This window comes from Artibeus jamaicensis, unplaced genomic scaffold (genome assembly GCF_021234435.1).
Source record: "Artibeus jamaicensis isolate MK-2021 breed Jamaican fruit bat unplaced genomic scaffold, CSHL_Jam_final contig_335, whole genome shotgun sequence".
In the NCBI taxonomy this organism is placed as follows: domain Eukaryota; kingdom Metazoa; phylum Chordata; class Mammalia; order Chiroptera; family Phyllostomidae; genus Artibeus; species Artibeus jamaicensis.
In genome coordinates this window covers 7,664,163-7,679,756 of record NW_026521800.1, presented here as the reverse complement: position 1 = coordinate 7,679,756, position 15,594 = coordinate 7,664,163, and the positions used below count along the sequence as shown (strand labels likewise).

Genomic DNA, 15,594 nt, shown 5'->3' with positions numbered 1-15,594 from the left:
TGGCCCAGAAGTCGGCTTCCCCTCTGGGATTAACCTGCTGACACCTCAGAAGTGCTCGGAGTGATAAGCTAATTAAAACTCCACGGTCTCTCCCAGAGATGGCTCTGTTTTTAACACAATTATGTCTGTCACTTAGTGTGCAATTTAAATTTTTGAAGAAAATACTTTTTTCCTTCCTAATACTCCTATGAAATGTTTAGCTCAGCTAGTAATTCCTCCAGTCTCCTTTCTTCTCAAGACAGATGGGACCGCTCCAGGCGGAGGAAAACCGATAAAACCACATGAACCCTTGTGACCCACCCTGCAGGGTCACTAATTCAAAATAAAAGGGCAAAAAATTATGACAAAAGAAGGACTATAACCCTAGCATTTTAAAAATCACCACCACCTCCCTGTAATTTTCCTTCAACCTCATAGTTAAGGTAATACCCACCTTACAAATGTTTTCCAAAAGTTCATGTGTAACTTGCTTTTTAGAAGTAATGGTACAAACTAAACATCTCTTTAGGTTCCCAATTAGAAGCCACATTTTTGAGGAACCCCAGACTAGTGCACACAAGTATATCAACCTAAAGACTGCTGAAATGCTTCATACTTAAAATGTGTATGTGTTGAAACAATATTGCTTCAATATTAGAAAGTTTTTGTATATCTTAAGCAAAACTTTTTTCATGTGAAAATTTCCTTTACACATAGGTACACCTCCATATTCAAGGGCAAAAAGAAAAAGGAAAAATCAGTATGCTGTAACCACAATTAATATTTGTTGAGTATCGTACTTTTTGGGGGGATAAAGACAAATTACAGGAAAATAGATCCAATTTTATTAGAATTACTGCTATAGACTAGACCACAGTGTAGCCACTGCCTTTCACTTTATGGAATATGGTATATGCTTCCCTTTTCAAAAATGCCTTGATTGGGTTTTTGTTCTTCTAAATTCATAAAGAGAAATCCATTGATTAGCTAGGAATGCCAAAAAGTTTTTTTTTTTTTTATAAAATTAAGCTTTGGGTGTGTGTGGGAGTGTGTGGCTTAAAGGGAAGCCATCCCTTTTATGTAATTTATTTATTACATAATAAAACAACTTAAATGGTTAACCAAGTTTTGAAGAATCCTGAACTGGTCTTGGGGACACAGAGGGTGCATGCTGACTTCTAAGCACAGGTGGCCTTGGCTATTGGTTCTGACTTTGCACAAAGCTTTCTCCACACACGTATGAAGAATGGGCTCCTCCCAAGGGACCCCTGAGCTTGAGAGAGAAGTCTCCATGTAGGTGCGGAGAGAGGGTTGTAACTTGTCAGAGCTGTTCTGGGTATCAACCAACTGTGTTGGTCCAAGGCTGCTGTAGCTGCAACCACAGGAAGCTCCCGGGGCCCCCACGCCACCTCCCTGTGCAGCCTGAGGTAGTAGGGCTCCCCGCTCTCCTCGGTGCCTCTCTCTGACAGTGGGCCCACGTGCCCTATGGCTCAGACTCCAAGTTGAGCAAGTTCCCCCAGTGACCTTGAGTGTGCTTAGACTTGCCTATCTTGTAAACACTTAATGCAGAGGAAATATCAATCCTAGTTTAGTTTTCATAATTTGACGGATCTCTTGAAACTAACCAGGCCTTCAGAGCCAGATCATCATGGACTCATCTCTCCACACACCTGCTAAAGGGTCTCCTGGCAGCCAAAGCCCCTGCCATCCACACTCGGTCCTAGCGGCACAGCAGGCCTTTCGAGGGGCAGACAAGAAGGAAACCAAGTGTTCTATTTCCCCCAAACATCTTCTACCCGAGACTCATTTGCCCATTCAGCTGCTCCTGAAACAAAGCCTTGTTCCTAGGAAATCACTTTATTTTATCTACTCTCTATGAGATACTGCAACACAAATATAAGTTTATGTGAGAAAGTGTCTTGGAGAGTCTGTAAGTGATTTCTCTCTTCTTGAGCAAATGATCATTTTATTTCACTGTTTATCTGGTTCCCTGGTACCAGCACAATTTGAGTTTTTACTTTTTAGACTTAGGAGCAATACTAGAAATTCAATTTAGCAAACACCTATTGAGTGCCTACCAAGTGTGAAAGGTAAAAAAAGACGGACAAGGTTCCCTCTTTCCTCAAAAGAACACATAGAGGAATTCCCAGAACCAGACCAGAAGCCAGCAGACTTTTCCTATAAAAAGGTAAGTGGCAAATATTTAGCTGTTATGGGCCACGTGTCTTCAGCTGCAATGACTCGACTCAGCCACTGTAGTGCAAAAGCCACCAAGACCACCTATGACAGCTGAGCAGGGCTGTGTTCCAACACACCTTTACTGATGGACATTGAAACGTACATTTCTTACAATTTGCACATGTCATGAAATACTAACCTTTTGATGTTGTATAACTCTTTAAGAAATGTAAAAACCATTTATAACACACATAAAAATGGCAGCTGGCCGGTTTGGGCCAGGGGCTGTAGCTTACAGACTCTTGGGTGAGACTCTCGGGTTTGGCCCTTACCAGCCCTGTAAGGGAAAGTACAGTAAGTTGCCCTGACGTCCTGAGCCTCACTTTCCTCATCTGTGAGGAAACCATTTAGAACCAATGAAATTTACTATCTCCTTCAAGTCCACAACTATCTTAATATAGGTACCACCTGGTACCTACATAGACATTGTATGGTCCCTATTTTGAGGAAGAGTTTCCTGTCTACATTCAAACAGCTAGAAGTGTCAGTGCCGGGATTTTTAACATGGGAAACCTGGCACACAGTCTGAGCTCTGCTGTAAGGGCACGAGTGCCAGGAAGAAGGCAGAAACAGAAGTATGAAACAGCAAGGTCACGGAAGCCTGGCGCTAATGGACTCCCTCCTCAGTCAGAGAGGCAACACAGCACACCAGTCAATCACGTCCCTCTGGTGTTTCAAACTAGGGTGCGTAATCAGTACGAGGGAACAGGAATTTTAAAGCGCAGAATAAGGGTGGCAAGATGCACTAACTTCTCAGCTTGCAGCTCCCTCTTAACAGCTGTCTAGGGAGTTCTGTTGGGTTCAGTGAAGGACGGGAGGATATACTAAAAGCACGTAACGAGAATGGGGCTGGGCAGGAGGGGAAGGCCAGGGAGAAGGTTCTTATCCTTGAGCTTTATTTTCTGGTGGAGTGTGGAGTCCAAAGGCCAGAGACCACCCTCTGGTGCCATCACCTGGGGAGCCATGATCCTTTGAGGCTCCCATCCTCAGTGTGCAGGGGGCTCTGGACACACTCTGAGCTCTTGGCTGGGCCATTTGTATCAATCAGAGAGCTGGAAACACAACGCGGGAGCTACATGTGAACCTTTGAATGCAGAAATTAACGGAGATTTTAGGCTGAAACTCTCTTTCAAAATTCTGTTTTGTTTTTCCTCTGAAAATTTGGCCTCAAATCTCTTTCTCCCATTATTTTGTCACTAAATAATTATGGAGTGGCTAAATATGCTAAAAAGAATGGGATTTCTCTTTTTCTTGTAAAACCCCAATTAGTCGAAAGCTGCTCAACATACAGTTTCAGCCTGTGCCGTTATGCAGAGAGGTGCCAGCACAGCAGACCTGAGACTGCTCTTCCTAGAGAGGCCTCCTTGCAAGGCCAGCCCTGGCTGGCCTCCAGCAACCCCATTTCAGGAGTCGTCCCACTGTCCCCTGACAAGTGTGGCTCTCTGTGACTACACAGTTCGGGCAGGCCATGTGGTTTATGCTGAGCATCTGCTTTCCTCTGGAGAAGGTAAAGTTGGTACGTGCTAGGCAGAGGGTGCACATGAGACCAGCTTCCAGTAAAAACCCGGGGCACTGGATCTCTAATGAGCTTCCCTGGTAGGCAGCATTTCACTCATATTGTCACAACTCACTGCTGCGGGAATGAGGCGCATCCTGTGAGACTCCACTGGGGAAGGGCTCTGGGAAACCTGGGCCTGGTTTCCTCCAGACTGTGGCCTGTGAGCTTTTTCTTTTCGTTGACACTGCCCTGTGTCCTTCTGTGCTAACAAATCACAGCCAACTAGATGCGGAGATGCTGAGTCCTGTGAGTCCTCCAGTGAATCATCGGTCCTGGCGGTGATCCTGGGGACTCCTGACACAGCCATCCTCAGCCAATTAATTTAAGGACACTGTCCTTCTGAAATGGTTCTGTGCCAGCACAGGAGAGCCTGGGGGAGAGATGAAGATGCTTGTGCTACTACTGATCCTGCCCTCTGTGGCAGAGGGTAGGCATCAGACTATCTATGGCTCCATTCAAAGGCTGCGATGCTCAGGGAGATGCTAACCTTGTCATCTCTGTCCTTCAGAAACTCACAGTCAGTACAGGAGACAACAGTGGAGGTGGTGGCAATGATGACGGTGGTGGCAGTGGAGGCAAAAACAACAGACATGCTTCTATCACTTACTATGTGCCAGGTACTCTCCCAGCACTTCCCATGTCAATATGTTTCATCCTCACAGCAACCCTGGTAGGCAGGCGATCTCATTATCTCCATCTTCACAGATGAAGAAGTTGAGCACAAAAAGGTTAAGTACTGGTCCAGTCCACATAGCTAGTTATTGGCAATATATCCTCTGGCTTCAACATCTGAGTTCTTAGCTGGTACACCACACTGTCTCTCTCTGGACATAGAGATAAATCTGAACTATTATAAATAGGCCCAAATTTAACCTACATTTAAAAAAATATAGTACTGCCTTGTCTGAGTTGCTGAACTGGTTGGAGTGTCAATCTGTTCACCAAAAGGTTGCAGGTTCAATCCCTAGTCAGGGTGTGTTGGAGGCAACCAATTGATGTTTCTCTCTTCTCTCCCCACCCCCTTTCTCCCTTCCTCTCCTTCTCAAATTCATGAGCATATCCTCAGGTAAAAATTTTAAAAAATTAAAATAAATAACATTAAAATACAGTATTTATTACATTCTACTGAACATCAGAATTATTTTTGTGCATGTTCTAGTGCCTGTGCTAGACGCTAAGTTGAGTGGCTAGGTTCATGCCCTGTGCGTCTCTGGGTCGCCTGCATGGCACACTTTGCACATGGTAAGCATTCAGATGCAGATGGATGGAGGAGAAAAACCATCCAGGAGTGGGAAGTCAGCACAGTCTAAAGTTGTGATGCTAGGTCTGAGGGAACATGTAGCACTAAGAGGGATCTCAAAAGTAAGTTCCAAAGAGGCATTCCGCATGGCAGCAACAATGTGGGCAGAGAGGTGGAGCCAGCAGTGACCACAGTGAGGTGAGAGGACCAAGAGAAGACTGGCTGGGATACAGGGTGTACCTTGGTAAAACTGGGTGAAATCTAACTACGATGAAATGAAAAGTAAGAGTTACAAGCAATGGGCAGCCAGTCAGCAAGAAAGTGATAGTGAAAGAAGTAACGATTTCATAAGATTTATCTGGGAGCACAAGAGAAAGATGGCTTGATGGGCCAGAGCCCTGGAATAGGGTGACAAGTTGAGAAATAGCTGCAAGAGTCTCAACGTGACATCAGTTAACAGGATACATGGCCAGAGCCCACAACTGGAGGGGTTGTACACCTGATACATACATAATTTTGTTAACCAATGTTGCCCCAATGAATTCAATTTAAAAAAGAAATTTGGTTGTTGTTTTATGTCAGTAAATTTAGAATAATTTGTTGCACAGCAATAATAACTGGAACAAAGAGTGCAACGGGAATGGCATGGTGTTCAACAATCCTGTTTCTTCTTGAAGATGAAGAAGGAAGACATTTAACAGCTTTTTTGCAGTTCATTTGGGTCCCCTTCAACTGTTAGCCAATGGAATACAGAGGGAAGTATGTCACATTGAGGCCGGTTATCAAAATTCCTGCTCAATCATTTACATCTCTTCCCTTTCTGCAGTGACAGTGGAGGGCAGTTGATAAAGATGGCAGTATAAAAAAAAAAAGGAAATTTCTGAATCACTGAGTCATCATGACCTCGTAGAGACCCATCCGGGAAAACTCATCAGCATCAGACCAGTGCAGGAATCAATGAACTACTGGGATCTGGGGGTTGTGTTACAGTGGCTAGCATCTGTTACTCTGACAAATACACATAACAAATTCATTGTGTTTGTGTGACTACATTGTAATTACTATTACAAATTCACTGAGCATTTGTGATGTGCTATGCTAGAAAGTTTGCTTAGTGCTATGCATGTGTTACCCCACTGAAACTCAGATCAACTACATTACTATGCAGGTATGTTTGTTTTCAATATTTTATAAATGTAAACCCTAAGTTGAAAGAGGACTTAATATACTCAGGATCACAAAGATATTGCAAAAAGGGGAATTTCCTTAAAGATGGAAGGTTGTCTTCTAAGAGTTAAATTGGGAGAGGTTAGCCACCTAGAAATGTGCTGTTGATAGAAATTTTTGTTAAATAGGTGCTCTGAATTTATTCATAAGCTACTAATTTTAGTAATAATAGAGTATATGGCTTTATTTACATATTTTTTTGTAAACAGACCACTACAGACTGGTTAAAATGTATTACACAGACATTTTTTAAGGGTTAAAAATAATTTTTGTTATAGTAGTTTTCTATGTTTTATGACTTAAATTAAATTTCTAAATTCTCTTCTAGACACTGCAATCAATATAAGACAGTATAAAACACATTTTAATCATTAAAAAATTCAAATATATTCTTTATATCACACAAAAATGTTTAATAAAAATCATCTCAACAGCTATAGAGAGATTTTAAATGACTGTAAGCTTAACAAAAAATGCAGACAAAAATTAAGAGTAAGCCCAAGAGAAAAGGACTTAGATGACAGTTGCTTTATCCACTTATTCATTATTTAACATTTTCAGTACTCCCAGCCTCAAAACAAACCACCCCCTGTCAAAATATTGCATATACAACTGTGGTTGAGTATGATTAATTCTGTGTTTTGAAACAGAATATCAGCTACTGACCCTCAGCAAGCTAATTGCTTTTCCACATATTCAGCACAGTCATGCATCTGACTAAACCATTCACTCACCATGGTGGGGGCACTACTGCAAGCTTTCCTTGTTCAGGGATCAACATGGGCCAGTGGGCTAGTGCCAAGGCCATGACTGTGGGCCAAGATGGGACTTTCAGGGGTAAACTGCTCAGTCCTACTGCATAACCTATTTCCAGCAGATATAATTTACTGCTTTTTGTACACAGTCTTTTTCCAGGGAGGGGACATAAAGCCTCTAATGTGTACATCAGCATTGAATATACATGGCTGCTATTAAGTATGACAGGATAAGCAATTCTGCAATTGGCCTCCTTCCAGTTAATTATCTTCCCTTGTACACACATACTAGGTTACTACTGGGAAAGACCAATTTCTGGTTTAATGGGGCAGAAAGAAGAGATCCAGATAGAAATGTCTATCAACTGTCTTTATATTCTTCTTGAAATACTCCCCTTCAAAGACAATACATGAATATTCTGTTAACTTAAACTTGCCTTTTAAGCAATTGGTAAACTAGGAATTTTAATAGTAGAAATAAGCTCATTTAGTGCTTATGTGTATCTCAGTTCCATTTCTAGCAGGCATTAGGAAGCCTCTTCTACATTGCATCTTTGAATATTGTATAGCCATACATATTTCTTTGGAAAAACACCTTGCATTTGGGGTACTAAAGGTCCTGCAGATTTTATTAAGCAATTGTGTTGGTAAGAGCAGAGCAGTAAATACTAATGCTGGCTTCAGAATACAGATGTCTGTTGTGCAAAAATTTCAGAGTGGCATCCACTAGTGAGAAGCCCAGACTGGACACCCAGCTGCATCCTCCTCCCTCCCCATTTCACTCTATGATTTGAGCAATTCATTTACCCATTGCTGTGCGGTGGCCAAATGAAGCTGACACCAAATCTTGGTGCAAAGTGAACCCTCCCACTGCTCTCCTTTTAAGCCAACCTTTCTGAGTCAGGTTAGAACCCACCCAGCCCTGCCACCTCCCACCACAGCTTCTATCTGCTCTGCTTGCACCATGTAGCTCCCATGCCGGTCACCATGCAGCTCCTTCACTGTGGAATGTGCTTTCTCATCTCTTTACCAGTGATTACCTCCATCTTCCAGTCCACCAGAAGACTCCCATCTTTCAAACTCAGGTCCTTCTTGCCTTCTCCTAAATTTCCAATTACAGCCACCCTGTACCAATCCCTAATTCATTCACCTATATTACAAATATTTTAGAGTCTGTTGAATACAGTTCAGTGTATTTAGATACAGCTCAATGTACAAACGCTCTGTTGGCCATTTGGAAAAAAAACCCCAATGGGACATATGATAACCTTGTAGGCTAACTGGAGAGAGATGTGACACAGATCCTAAGAAAGGCAAAAATAAAGTCTGGCAGGGGTTCACTAATGTGACACTGGCCCTGTAGCTTGGGGCTTGGGGACCTGGGACAATCTGTAAAGACAAAGGGCCCTTTGTGACTGCCTGGGCAACACACGTGCTAAAACTGGATGGGTACAGAGATTAGCAAGGCTGCTGTGCAAGGATGGTACACAAATTCGTGAAGTGTTCCCTACTATTAGAAAGGGGAAAAGGGCCTACTGAGTTAGTCCAATGAGAAACTGCTAGAATTGGGAAATGCAAATGGTAGACAGAAGAATAAGGGCATTTTAGATAGAAGGAAGGGCTGGGTGTGGATGTAGAGAGTCAAGGGGAAGGAACACAGGGAAGAGAACAAGGGGGAACTCCATGGAAGAGCCCGCCTGCTGTCTTGCCTCCCCGATGCCTCCAATCCTCCTGGCGGAACAGTGCTGAGACGGAGTGCAGGCAGCCTTCTCTGTCCAGTCTGAAGGCAGGCCCTGTCTCTCCCAGCTTTAGAGCTGGTCCCCAGTGCAGACACACTGGAAGCAAGGGGTACGACTGGGCTTTTCAATGTGCACGGCAGCAAGCCATTAGGCTGATTTCCAGGGTGATCTGTGCTGTGCTCTATAGAAGCCTCGAGAGTAGTACTGGGAAAGGGAGGGGCTGGTGCCAGGAAACTAGTTAGGAGACTACTGACACATCTCCACAGGAGCTAATAGCACCACAGCAGTGACCCTGACAAGAGGCATTTATGCTTCACCCTGGAAGACTCATCTCCTCCTTGAGCCCATCAAGTCCACTGCAAGAACAGGACATATAAATTTTTTCCTGGCTGAGGAAACTGCTGTTAAGCAACTCCTGTGAGTGGGTCCACCCCACCCCAGACCAGGACGTGCACATAAGGTGCGTGAAGGGCTGGGTGACATCATTACGGAACCTGTTTTTACGTGGAAACTGGCAACAGCAGCACAAAGCTAACCTACTTGTGACTAATTCCTATGTATCCTCAAGTCCTCCTTTCACATTCAGTATTGCCAGTGGCCCCAGAAACTGTCCTTCTTGCTCAGCTGACCTAGAATCCCTTGCCTCTCCTTCTGGCCCTCCATTTGTCAGATGGGTGTGCTGGGAGGCCAGAGGTCAACACGGCCATTAGAACCTATTCCTACAAGGCTCGAGGAGAATTTAAACAAAGTTTTTGTGCAGTGATTATTGCTGTTATTACTACTCAGATAATAGGCATGAATTTTCTTTGAAAAGCAATCATTTTCTTCTTTTATATGTTCCTGAACAACTGTGAGCTCCTTTTACTATATGAGGGGCATCAGACTGTTATTCAGGAGGTTTGGGTGCTAACTCTAGTTCAGATACCATCTGTCTGGCCTTAGCTATGCTTTGTACCTCTCCTAGCATCCGATTTGAACACGAAGGATGAGCTGGACTGTGGTCTCGATGCTGAGCTGCAGCTGGAGCAAAGCCAGACTTCCCGGGACAGCCTGCTCTGCTCTTCCTGCTGGCCTGCCAGGATTCTGCCTGTGTTCCGTGATGGAAGCTTGAGTCCCTCACTGAGCTTCCTGGAGAGTCTCTCCTCCACCTGGCCCATTTCTGAGACACATGCCATATTGCTGAGTGTTGCCTGGAGCAGAAATTTAAAGCATGATTCTCCTCTACCAAAGGGGCTTAGGTGTCTTCTCCCTCAAATATACTTTTTTTTTTGGCAAAAGTCTTACAATTTACTCTTGGGAAAGATTAGATCAGAAGCTCTTGGGAAAGACCCATCTTTTAAAGCATAATTTAAAAACTTAAAAAGTCACCAAATACTCCCTGAGAAAGTTTAGGGTGTGCTTCTCATTGTTAACGATAAAATTTTTATCTCACGCTATGGGTCACTGCCTATGAGCTACAGAACACCATGTAGCAAGTCTAAGGTATTATACACTTGCAGGACCTGGGGTGGGGCAGAGGAGAGACAGCATTTCCACTTGATTTGGAAAATTTTAGCTTATGTAACAGAGAAAGGCAAACATACCTTGTGGGGACTGGAATGCTGCTATTTTTCTTTCAACCAATATTAAGTTTTCTCCCACTAACTCTCCCTGCTCCATATCACCTTGAAAACAGTTGAAAACCTAAAGCCTTGGAGTCTGTGCTTAAGACAGAAACTTACACCATTCACACTGAAGTCACACAGCCAGGTGGGCTCAGATTAATGACAACTAGTCAACAAGCCTCCCTTAGTTCCCAAAGAAACATCTCAAAAAGGTTCCTGCAGTTTTGTTCATTAGGGATAATGAATACTGTGCAGACATTTCCCATAATGTCAGGGATTTTAGAACAGGGTCAATTTAAATCTTTGAAGAGAGAGAGAAAGAGAGAGAGAGTGTCTGCGTGCAAGCAGAAGAGAAAAATCTAAAGAACATGATAAGGGATAAGGGGGAGAGAGGGTAAAAGGTGCAGAAATCCCGAACAGTAACTGTTGAAGACACAGTTAATGGGAAACAGGCTTTGGGACAGCAGTGTGATAGGTGAATACTACGCTGACACCACAGGATCTATGGGGTGAGTAGTTTGTCCAAATTCAACAAGTTAAGCAGGTTTTAGAATGTTTAAATTGACGTTGCCAGAGGATAGGAATCAGTCAGGCAAATATACCTACACTAAGCTATCCTATAATAGAGTTGGTTAAGATGTTAGTAAAAAAGTCTTCTTACAAAGAACTACTTCAAACCATAATCATAAGGCATTGGTAAGAAGACTATTCAAGGGACTAATTTATATGTATCAGTTAGTAGTAGTATTTATGTACATTTGAGTCCCCTAACAATGGCCTGCCAATGAAACAAACATTTCTCAATATTATCATAAAACCAGCCACATTGGTAGATTTATCAATAAGTACAATCAAATACGTACAAAGTCTTATGGAAGTGGATTTTATTTTTGGAACTTCTTATTTACTCTCTATGAAACTCTATATACCCAAAGGCAACACTAACATTCTTTCATTCCACTCCTAACTCATGTAGAGTCATTTTTAACACTGTACAAACAATCTGCTTTTCAAGCAGAAAACTGTCATAGGTTTGTGGATTAGTCATGGGCTGTGCTAAACTGCAGTAACAAACAACTCTTACCAATTTCAGAGGTTTAAAACGTCAAAAGTTTATTTCTTGCTCAAACTACCTGCCCACTGAGGGTTGGCAGGGGGCTCTTTTCATCATTGTCACTTGGGATGCAGGCTGAAAGTATTGCTGGTTGATGTCTTAGAAGCTTAGGTCTCCCATAGGTAATTAAATGTTCCAGACCATAAGAGACGTGTCATTTCTACTCATAGTTCATTGGCCAGAACTAGGCACATGGACCTGCCCAAAGGAAAAGAAATGCTGGCAAAAGGCACCAATGACTTCCACAATTTGTTATGTGGAGTTGAGTTTTTGTTGAGTTTTCAAGAATGATTCAAATACACATCATACGTGACACAACTTCGGGATGCTTTGTGTCCTTCAGCTGATGTCTCTAGACCACTTCCTATGTCTCCATCATTGCAGTCCCAATATCACCACTGGGGTTAACTAAAGTCCCACTGAGGCTCAGCATCTTTGGGAGGGGAAAACAAAACCCTAACTTAGCAACGTCTATCTGGCCTTTGGCTACAGCACCTGTATCACAGTGGAAACTCTGCTCTCTACAATTTTATGCCCTGACTTTCTTCTGGGAACTTTTACTATGGCAGTTTTCTAATTCTGCAACAGGTAGGGCATGATCAGGAGCAGAATGGGGCTGATCCAGTAACCTCAGTGGTAAGGGGTTTTAGGACCCCCCCATAATGATGTAACAGTAGCCAAATGTAAAGCATTGGTAGCAATACCACATGGGGCAGGGTCATGGTGCAGAATGGGCACTCTCCAGCCAGACAGACCGCGCTCAGTCTTGGTTCTATCGCTAGTCAAGCAAACCTGGCCAAATGACCCTCTTGTCAGAGGGGACAGTGATGGTGCACTCCCTCTGGGACCACTGTGAGGATGGAATGAGGAGCACGGAGCTCGGGCAGCACGGGTGTGTGTTCCTTCCTGTTGCTTCTCTGATCCTCATCATTTTGACAACCCTTCAGCCACACTTCTTTCAAACTTATTTGCTCTCACAAGGAGCCAGTCATAGACTTCCCAAGAATCCTGTGAGGAAGGCAGAAGTGTCCCCACTCAAATAACGAGAAGAGCCAGATGGCCTCAGGGTTCACACATGCCCACCTGGGCCTGTGCTCTGGCACTGCAGTGCTCTGCTTGGTCTGCCGATGTCATGAGTATAGAGGCCGCTTTCATGCAAGGAAATGGCTCAGTCAAGGTTTCCCCCCCTTGTACTAGAACCTTTGAAGAGGTCGTTCTGGTCAATTTGACAAATAAGAGACAATGTTTTCTCCATCAGAATATCCTCTGTGTGCTTGACAAAACAGAGGCACCGACTCTGAGTTCTTCACACACGGAGCCAGCCAGGCTCGAGCCTCAGATGCTACAGATGGACGAGGGAAGAAAGGGCCTGGATGAAAAAGCAGGTGAGACGGACACCTGAACTGTTCTAGCCTCAGATGTTACAGTATTTTTATTCATGGCTTTGCAACACAGTCTATACGTATAACATGTTGACATTTAAGATGCACTTGGTGCGAGTCTCATGCACTTTTCTACCTTTCCACCTTCACCTGAGCCATATTATTTTGCCTATGGCCTTATAAGGTGCCATGAGCCCACTCTTTTTCTACTAGGCTGGGATGGTCCCCTTGGAAGCCACAGGCATGATTAAGGCTTCCTCTTTCTGATCCAATAGCAGCACCGTCTTCCCTTCTAACCAGAGCAGTTTTCTAGAGCAGAGGTTGGCAAACTACAGCCAGTGGACCAAATTCAACCTGATGCTTATTTCCGTAAGTAAAGTTTTATTGGAACCCATTTGTTTATATATCATCTATGGCTGCTTTCACGCCACAATGTCAGAATCTAGTAATTATGAGAGAAACCAAATGGCCTGCAAAGCCCAAAATAATTACCAGCTGGCCCTTTCCAGAAAGTTTGCCAAGCCCTGGTCTAGAGCACTGTGGTGAGGAAAGGTGTAAGAAGGAAAGAGTTTTGGGCAAACAAGAATGATATGGCTGCTGACTCCCATTTACAGGTAGACCCTGAGGCCATAGGGCAAATGTTTTATTTAACAACTATTTTCTTATGTGCCAGATACCTGGACATAAAAATGAGTAAGATAAACTCAATCTCTGTCCCTTGGGAATTTACATTTGTGTGCTGGAATAAAAATGGGGACATAAGGGAAAGGGAAGAAATAGAGGTATGTAAAAAAATCAAGTACAGGCCAAATAATGGTGATATATTCAGACAGCAGTGAAATGAGTGAATTACAAGTATAAAGGTCAACACGGGTACATTTCAGGAATAATGCTAAGTAAAAAGAAAATATAGAAGAATACATGCTGTACAATTAATTAAACTTACTAAAAGTTCAAAAACATGCAAAATTAAATGAATACTAACAGAGGAGGCAAAATTATAAAGAGAAGCAGGGGAGGGAGTCACACCAAAGCCAGGCTCGTGGTTCCTGGGGGACGGCAGTGGGAGGGATGGTGGAGAGGGATGGTGGAGAGGGTACCCAGGGACTTCAGATGTACTGTCCGTGTTCTTCCTCGGAAACTGGGTGGTTGGTACGCAAATGTGCACAAAGCCAGAACCCTTTATACCTGATACATTCTGTTAGTATTTTTATATCTACTCAATATTTCATCAAACTAAGTTTTGCACAAAAACGGTGGCATGATGAACAGGATGAACAGGAGAGAGCACTGAGGGCTCAGAGGAGGGCCACTCGCTCAGAGGGGAGGGTCGGGAGAAAATCCCTAGGAAAAATGGCACGTGTCACTGAGGACCTGACAAGCCAATTTCACCCCAAGAAAGACATAGAAGAGTGTTCTAGCAAAGAAGAGCCTGCAAAGGGTGAGAGATCCAACAGATTATCAAGTTTCCGAGGAAGTGAAGCCAGCAAGTGAGGCGGAGAGTAGGGAAAGCAGCGCTGGAGGGTCCTCTGGGGCCACACAGGGAAGCCTCATAAGACACAGTGAAAAACGTGTCCTTCATTCCCAAAGCACCATATGCTCTTGAAAGATTTAAGCCATGGAATAAAGAGACATCATCCCAGTCACCTTTAAAAATGATTCTTCTTGCCCTGGATGCTGTGGCTCAGTGGACTGAGCAATGGCCTGCAAACCGAAGGGTTGCCGGTTCAATTCCCAGTCAGGGCACATGCCTGGGTTGCAGGCCAGTTCCCAGGAGGGGGCACGTGAGAGGCAACCATGCATTGATGTTTTTCTCTCTCTTTCCCCCTCTCTTCCCCTCTCTCTAAAAATAAATGAAATCTTTAAAAATAAAAATAAAAATAAAAAAGATTCTTCCTGCTGTGGCAACTCCAGTTTATTCTGCTACTGAAGTGCCCTCAGCTTTCTGCCGGGTTGGGAATAATGCCAGTGCCTGTGTGTATGTGGCAGTGAGGTGCAGTGCCACTGCACACACAAACGGAGTCAAGAAGGCGTCAGGCCAGGATGACAGCACAGCTCATTAACCCAGCAGATGCCTGCTGACTACTGACTGCTAGGAGCAAGCACACCAGAGTTTTGAGTAAATGATTTTTTTTGTATATTGAATGAAATATTTGTGTATTAGTAGAGCTTACAATTGTAAGACATTCTATGGTGAATCTTCACAAAAGCTGATGCTCCTCTAAAATAAAGAATCTCCTTTCACTTGTTGACTTAGTGGTAACAGAATTTAATCTGTCAGACTTTGAAAAAATTCTGTCTAAAATGCTTCTTAATTCTTTAAAATATAGATGTGTGAAAACTAGATGTGTTATACCTAATTTTAAATAACATTAGTTAAATCAGTTAGAAAACACATTTCTCTGGCAGCAAGAATAAACATATATGTGTGTGTGTGTGTGTGTATATATATGCTATCAAGAAAATAAAACATAACAATAGCACTGCCTTCTGGCTTCATCATACACCATCCATTTTAAATTTATGCCTTAAGTACTCAATAATTACCATATTTTTGCCTCCTGTTACTTCTATTTAAATAATGTCAACATATGCTTTTGTTTATTAATGTTTGCACTAAGTTCTACCAGATTTTCAAAGACGGTCTCCAAGGAATATAGTAAAAGTCCTTCAAACTATATAATCCAGCAACTCCATTTCAAAACACATACCTAAAAGAACTGAAAGCAGGGTCCCATGCAGATACTTGCACAGCCAA

The 15,594-nt window shown here is 43.1% G+C and overlaps 1 protein-coding gene and 1 non-coding gene across 4 annotated transcripts in view; one reads left to right on the top strand and one right to left on the bottom strand.

The window, feature by feature from the left end:
- The window catches only part of SLC22A23 (solute carrier family 22 member 23), a 188,127-nt gene that overhangs the window by 102,710 nt on the left and 69,823 nt on the right, over nt 1-15,594 (bottom strand). The window lies entirely within an intron of this gene.
- On the top strand, nt 8,409-8,512 carry LOC119038930 (U6 spliceosomal RNA). Its single transcript, XR_005080505.2, has one exon. It is a non-coding gene; the product is annotated as a U6 spliceosomal RNA (small nuclear RNA).